A 7873-nucleotide genomic window follows, 5' to 3' on the forward strand; every position below is an offset into this window, starting at 1 on the left:
TGTACTTCCTAGATTTTTCATACATAAGTCTTTGATTCATATGAAAGTTCTTTTCCTAGCTGGGCTTGGTGGCTCAGCCTGTAATCCCATACCTTTGGGAGGCTGAGGTGAGTGGATTGCCTGAGCCTGCGGGTTCGAGACCTGCCTGGGCAACTTGGCGAGACCTCATCTCTACAATAAATCAAAAAAATTAACAGGGCATGGTAGCGCGCAACTGTAGTTCCAGCTACCTGGAAGACTGAGGCGGAAGGATCGCTGGAGCCCAGCAGGTCGAGGCTGCGGTGGCCGGGAGTTGGAGTCTCACTCTGTCACCCAGGCTGGAGTGACACCCACTCCGCTCCCGGCCACTGCACTCCAGTCTGGGAAACAGAGTGAGACTCCAACTCAAAAAAAAAAAAGACAGTTATTTTCCTACAAGGTTAAACAGCCATCTAATTTTATCTATATAGCCACCAAGTTGTCCATTTCTGTTGTTAATATTTTATACATTTAACTTGGAATGTTATCTTTGTAACAAAATCCCATAGTCTATTTCTGGAGTTCCTTATCTGTTCCATTCATAAATATCTACTTAGGTGCAAGTACCATCATCATCCTGCGTTGAATTTTTTTTTTTTTAAAGACAGGGTTTTAGCCAGGCGCAGTGGCTCAAGCCTATAATTCCAGCACTTTGGGAGGTTGAGGTGAGAGGATTATCTGAATCCAGGGATTTGAGACCAGCCTGGGCAACTTGGTGAGACCTCGTCTGTATAATAAATAAAAAAACAGGCCGGGCTCGGTGGCTCAGCCTGTAATCCCGTGCCTTGGGAGGCCAAGGTGAGTGAATTGCCTGAGCCCGTGGGTTAGAAGCCCGCCTGGGCAATTTGGCGAGACCTCATCTCTACAATAAATCAAAAAAACTAACCGGGCGTGGTAGCGCGTACCTGTAGTTCTAGCTACTTGGAAGTCTGAGGCGGAAGGATCGCGGAGCCCAGCAGATTGAGGCTGCGGTGACCGGGAGCATGCCACTGCACTCCAGTCTGGGTGACTGAGTGAGACTCCAACTCTAAATAAATAAACAAATAAATAAATAAATAAATAAATAAAACGAAGGCCAGGCACGGTGGCTCACACCTGTAATCCCAGCACTTTTGGAGGCCGAGGTGAGAGGATTGCCTGAGCACATGGGTTCGAGGCCAGCCTGGGCAACTTGGTGAGACCTCATCTCTACAATAAATCAAAAAATTAGCTAGGTGTGGTGGCACGTGCCTGTAGTTCCAGTTACTTGGAAGGCTGAGGCAGAAGGATCACCTTAGCCCAGAAGGTCAAGGCTGTGGTGGCCCGGGAGTGTGCCACTGCCCTCCAGCAACAGAGTGAGAGTCCTACTCAAAACAAACAAACAAACAAACAAACAAAAAACCCAGCTAGGCATGGTGGTAAAACCTGTAATTCCAACTATTTGGAAGGTTGAGGCAGAAGGATCACCTGAGCCCAGCAGGTTGAGGCTGTGGTGGCTGTGAGGATGCCACTGCACTCCAGTCTGGGTGATAGAGTGAGATTCTAACTCAAATAAATAATAAAATGAAATGAAAAATACCTAAAAGGAAAATGATAAATGTTATTAGATTTTCTAAAAATTCTGTATGGAAAAGTATTAAAGAAAATACAAAAAACTGGTAAAGTTGTTTGCAAAGGGTTAATCTCTTTTTTCGTTTTAGAGACAGGGTCTCACTCTGACGCCCAGGCTGGAGTACAGTGGTAGGATGATACTTCACTGCAGCATCCAACTCCCTGGGCTGAAGCTATCCCCCTGACTCAGTATCTTGAATAGCTAGAACTACAGGTGTGTCCTGTACGCTCACTAGGCTCACAGCCACTGCAACCTAGACTTGCTGGGCTCAGGTGATCTTTCGGCCTCAGCCTTCAAAATAGCTGGAACCACTGGTGTGCACCAACACACCTGGCCAATTTTGATTTATTATAGACGAGGTATCGCCAAGTTGCTCATGCTGGTCTTGAACACTTGAACTCAGGCGATCCTCTCACCTGTGTCTCCTAAAGTATGAGGATTGCAGGAGTGAGCCACTGTACCCGGCATATAGTAATTTTGAATAAAAGTTTCTCTTTTTAATATAAACACATCAAGGTTTCCCCATAAAAGCATCACCCTGGCTTTTAACAGTTTAGAATCTCCACCATTTTAGCAATTTTTTTTTTTAGCATGCAGGGAGATCATATAATTTTTATTTAAACCAATTGCAAATATCCTTTAAATAATCTAGAAGTGATTTTGTTATGCATTATCATATAATGGCTTATATCTATCTGTTCGAGTCTTTATGCCCTCAATTTAGTATGTACATACCACTATATACACAAAATTAAAAGGGGGCTTCAACGTTATCCCTTCCCTTGAAAAATTTAAGTAAATCCTTGATTTTAAAATGGCCTGAAAATATTCTGGCCGGGGCGATAGCTTAAGCCTGTAATACCAGTACTTTGGAGGCCGAGGCAAGAGGATTGCTTGAGTCCAGGGGTTTGAGATCAGCCTAGGCAACTTGGTGAGACCTCATCACTACAGTAAATAAAAAAATTAGCCGGGCATGGTGGTGCATGCCTGTAGTTCCATCTACTCGGAAGGCTGAGACAGAAGGATGGCCTAGGCTCAGCAGGTCGATGCTGGGGTGGCCGTAAGCAGCATGCCAATACACTCCAACCTGGGCGACACAGACTCTAACTCAAAAAGAAAATATTCTGGTCCATAGTTTAATAGGACAAGCACTGATGAGTTTTAATAAAAATGCGATAAATCCTATCATAAGGCAGACAGGGGTTGGTATGCAGGACCCATTTAGTCCTTCCCAGGGGACGTTTTAAAAATCTAAGACTTAATTAAGTACGTTACTCACAAGAAGAATGAGGTAGATGGAGGACTCCTTTTCTTTTTTGAGTCACATTCTCACTCTGTAACCCAGATGGAGTGCAGTGACACAATCATGGCCACCGCAGCCTCAACCTGCTGGGCTCAGGGGATCCTTCCACCTCAGCCTTCCAAGAAGTTGGAAATATAGGAGCATGCCACCTCACCTGCACTTTGATTTATTTAATTTCTTTTTTTGAGTTGGGGTCTCACTTTGTTGCCCAGGCAGGAGGGCGGTGACACACTCATGGGCACCGCAGCCTCAACCTGCTGGACTCAGGTGATCCTTTTGCTTCAGTCTTTCACGTAGCTGGAAATACAGGCGCATGCTACCATGCCTGGCTAATTTTATTTATTGTAGAGATGAGGTCTTGCACCCCTGGGCTCAGGCAATCCTCTCGCCTCCACCCCACAAAGTGCTGGGATTACAGGCATGAGCCACCACACCTGGTTGGACAACTCCTTTTTCAAGCAAAAAAGTCCATTCCTACATATGTTATGTTGTTGAAGACAAAAGGAAGCCAAGGCACACTACAACAAAAGTGGCTAAGATGCTGATAGTCTGAAACAATGTATTTGTCATTTGGAATAGGTATGAGTCTGGAAGACAGTCATTTCAGTAGTCCCTTCAGGATGTTACTGTTTACAGGACTAAGAGGCATGTTAAATGAATTTAACAAGCCAGGCAAGGTGACTCATGCATGTAATCCCAGCAATTTGGGAGGGAGAGGTGAGAGCATTGCCTGAGCCTATGGATTCGAGACCAGCCTGGGCAATATGCCGAGACCTCATCTCTAAAATTAAAAAAAAAGCTGGGCATGATGGCGCCTGCCTGTGTAGTTCCAGCTGCTTGGAAGGCCAAAGCAGGATCACCTGAGCCCAGCAAGTCAAGATTGTGGTAGCCTTGAGTGTGTCACTGTACTACAGGCTGGGTGACTGAGTGTAATTCCAACTCAAAAAAAAAAGAATTTACGTGACACGTGGTCAACATGTAGTAAATGGTGTCAATATTGTATAGTGTCACATGTACCAAGGCATACTTACATGAGTACCTTAATATGACAAAATCATAGATTCAAAGAGCTTTCCTTTTAATAGGACCCCAAAGTAATAAGTATGTTAAAATTATGTATTTAAATCTTATTTTAAGTTTTATCCTGGCAGCTACTTGTCAGTATGCCTGCTAGTAAGAGGTTCTGCAAGTTAATTTACACACAAAGATGTTTCCTTAAGTATAAGGATATTTACAGCTTACCAAAAACAGTAACGAAAGCCCACAAATATTTAACACATCTCTGATTTAAATAGCAATCCTGGCCGGGCTTGGTGGCTCAGCCTGTAATCCCAGTGCTTTGGGAGGCCGAGGTGAGTAGATTGCCGGAGTCCGTGGGTTTCAGACCTGCCTGGGCAACTTGGCGAGACCTCATGTCTACAATAGATCAAAAAAATTATCCGGGCGTGGTAGCGCGTGCCTGTAGTTCCAGCTCCTTGGAAGGCTGAGGCAGAAGGATCGCCCTAGCCCAGCAGGTCGAGGCTGCGGTGGCCGGGAGCAGCCACTGCACTCCAGTCTCGATGAGAGTGAGACTCCAACTCAAAAAATAAAATAAGCCGGGCTTGGTGACTCAGCCTATAATCCTGCGCCTTTGGGAGGCTGAGGTGAGTGGATTGCCCAAGCCCACGGGTTTGAGACCCACCTGGGCAGTGAGACCTCATCTCTACAATAAATCAAAAAATCAGTCGGGCGTGGTAGTGCATGCCTGTAGTTCCGGCTACTCAGAAGGCTGAGGCGGAAGGATCGCCAGAGCCCAGCAGGTCGAGGCTGCGGTGGTCGGGAGCGGCCACTGCACTCCAGTCTGGGCGACCGAGTGAGACTCCAACTCAAAAAAAATAAAAGAAAAGAATAATAAATGAATAAAAATTAAAAAATAAATAGTAATCCTGTGGAAATCTGTATTTTCATTTAATGTTTAGAGCTACATTCAGTTTCAAAAAATGATGCACTAGGTTATATCTTTAGGGTCTACTAGCAAATTATTTTATAACCTGATACCTTTGTTTTCATGTCCAAAAACTTACAAGAACAAAAACTGCAGTCTTGTTATCCTCACTTATGAGTTATTACCAAAAAGCATATTCCTATGGTCTTAAACTATTTTGGGTACATGACACACATACTCTTTAGTCAGCTGTCAGTATAACTAAGACTTCTGAGTAACGAGAGTGAGGTAAACCTTTAGGAGCTTGTGAATAATACCTTTACAAAGGACTCTTACATGGCATCTGTGGTAAAACAGTGCGGTAAAAAAATAAAACATAGTACTATGATAAACATAACAGGTGCTCAGTCAATTAGGGAAGGCACATTTCCCGCAGAAGTGCTGACTGAGCTGAGATCTCAAAACATACATTAAGAAGACAAAAACAGAAAGGCTAAACAGTATGTGCAGAAACCAACTGGCAAGAGGCTCACCAAGGACTAATCCAAACTAGTGTGGCCAACAAGGGCCTCTGAGGGTGATAAAGGTGAGGGGATGAGCAAGCTAAGGCTAGATTGTCCAAGGCTTGACATGAGCAAGGACTGTCTAGTTCATCATTGGTTCCCAACATCTAGCAGTTTTGTTAACAAAAGCCATAAACCCAACAAAAAGGGTATGAGTTAAATCACCCATCTTCTGGCAAGATTAGTAACTGGCAGCCTGAGCAAAATAACAAAACTTTGTCTCTAAAAATAGAATCAAAAGAATGACTCAGGGGTGGTGGTACACGCCTGTAGTCCCAGCTACTAGGAATGTTGAGGTGGAAGGATCACCTAAGCCCAAAAGTTCAAGGTTGCAGTGAGCCCTGACTCTCAAGAGCATGCCAGGGTACTCTAGCCCGAGCAACAGAGACCCTGATTCACACACACACAAAAAAAAAATTGGCCAGGCGCAGTGGCACAAGCCTGTAATCCCAGCCCTTTGGGAGGTACAGGTGAGAGGATTATCTGAACCCAAGGGTTTGAGACCAGCCTGGGCAACTTGGTGAGACCTCATCTGTACAATAAATCAAACACTAGTTGGATGTAGTGGCCCACACCCATGGTTCCAGCTACACTCCAGCCTGAGCAGCAGCAAGACTCCTACTCAAAAAAAGAGAACCAGGGTTTTTTGGAGAAAGCTAATTCTTAGGTGGGGGTAGACAATATACAAAAGTGAGTCTGGGCCAGGCTTGGTGGCTTAGCCTGTAATCCCGTGCTTTGGGAGGCCGAGGTGAGTGAATTGCTTGAGCCCACAGGTTCGAGACCCGCCTCAGCAACTTGGCTGAGGCGTTGGTAGCATGTGCCTGTAGTTCCAGCTACTTGGAAGGCTGAGGTGGAAGGATCACCAGAGCCCAGCAGGTCGAGGCTGCGGTGGCCAGAAGCGGCCACTGTACTCCAGTCTGAGCGACTGAGACTCCATCTCAAAAAAAAAAAAAAAAAAAGTGAGTCTGAAGCATTCTTATAGTGCCATAAAGTGAGGAAGTATTCAGAAGCAAACAAAAAAGCCAATTATGAGAACATCAAAAGAATGTAAAATATTTATGAGAATATCCCCATAGGGCCAACTGAGACCTCGATAATCAAAGTTGGAACACTCTGAATAAAACAAAGCATTATTGGATCATAACCAAAATACAAAATAAATATCCATGAGTCCTTAGTGGTATAAACAAATTTAATAAATGTGAGAAGAAAAATTTCTTTCAGAATAATTACAAATAACTTATGTAGATATTCTACCTTCCAGGACAGCACAAATTTCCATTCAAGTGTGGAGTGGGCCTAGGGAGTTCATTCCAAAGGATACAGTATGGAAGGGGGGGAGGAATAATTACAGTGGAGAAACCTGGCCAAGTGATCAAGGTTAACATCCAATTATAAGTCACGTGGATAGTCATGTTCCTATGATACATGAGAATGCTCTTCCTCCCAAAAGTCCATAAACCCATGAGCGAAACTCAACCCCAATTGAGGGACTTTCTACAAAATACTTGAACAGGATTCTTTGAAACTGTCAGATCATTAAAAACAAGTCTAAGAAGTTGTCACAGCAAAGGGGGGCCGCCCATGAAGACATGAATAAATGGAATGTAGTTTCCGCAATGGGATCCTGGAAAAAACAAAGAATATTAGGTAAAAAATAAGGAAATCTGAACTAAGTATGGACTTTAGTCTAAACTAATGTACTGATAGTAGTCCATTAATTGTGACAACCATACTATTAGTTGTACAGTGGTAGAAACTCTTTGTGCCATCTTCTCACCTTTTCTATAAATCTAAAACTGTTCTAAGAAGCAGCACAGAACATTCTCACACCTCAAAGGGCCTTTACTAGAGGACACAGAAGGCCAGACAAGTAAGAGGGACTCCTTTGAACCCTTAGGCTACTGAATTGACAAATTTGTAACCCAGCGAGTTGGCTCATTAAAGGTATTCCTATTGTGTTATTTTATTTCTATTATTATTATATTGGGGGAAAAAGTATTCCTAAATAGCAGTAAGGAGAAAGAGGTTGCTATGCAGAGATTTTTTAAAGTATTACAAGCTTTGTTGATTCAGTGAAATTGTTTTCTAAGAGTATATTGACAGGTTCATTAACTGGAGCTGTTCATTAAGCAACAATTCACAGAAGTCATTATCACTCTTTTTATGTTCTTAATTAGTTGCTCTTACCATGTTGTTTTCCTTTGTGTGAATTTCTAGGCACTTAGCCACCTTTTTGTGGCCCTTTGGGGCTTGCAAAATTTATCCCTCCTGAGTTTTGTTCTCTTGACTGAAATTTGAGACATGATCCAAAATCTCAGTGTAAAAAGCCCCATTGACACTAGCTAGCTTCTTTCAACCCAGCAAGTGAAATTACAGACAGGTGCCAGGGGTAGTGCTTATTAATGATGGTTCCCTACTCACCTTTACCATTTAAGTTTTTCCTATTCCTTTTTTTTTTTTTTTTTTTTTTT

General features: G+C 43.3%; 1 long non-coding RNA gene across 2 annotated transcripts in view; it reads right to left on the reverse strand.

Annotated features, from left to right (window-relative positions):
- Window positions 1-6573: 6573 nt before the first annotated feature.
- Window positions 6574-7873, reverse strand: part of LOC103271355 — a 10456-nt gene continuing 9156 nt past the window's right edge. For both annotated transcript variants that reach the window (XR_505043.2, XR_505044.2), the window contains exon 5: window positions 6574-7026. This is a non-coding gene — a long non-coding RNA (uncharacterized LOC103271355). The remainder of the gene's footprint in view (window positions 7027-7873) is intronic.

This window comes from Carlito syrichta, unplaced genomic scaffold (genome assembly GCF_000164805.1).
Source record: "Carlito syrichta isolate Samal-C Ts95f unplaced genomic scaffold, Tarsius_syrichta-2.0.1 Scaffold311564, whole genome shotgun sequence".
In the NCBI taxonomy this organism is placed as follows: Eukaryota; Metazoa; Chordata; class Mammalia; order Primates; family Tarsiidae; genus Carlito; species Carlito syrichta.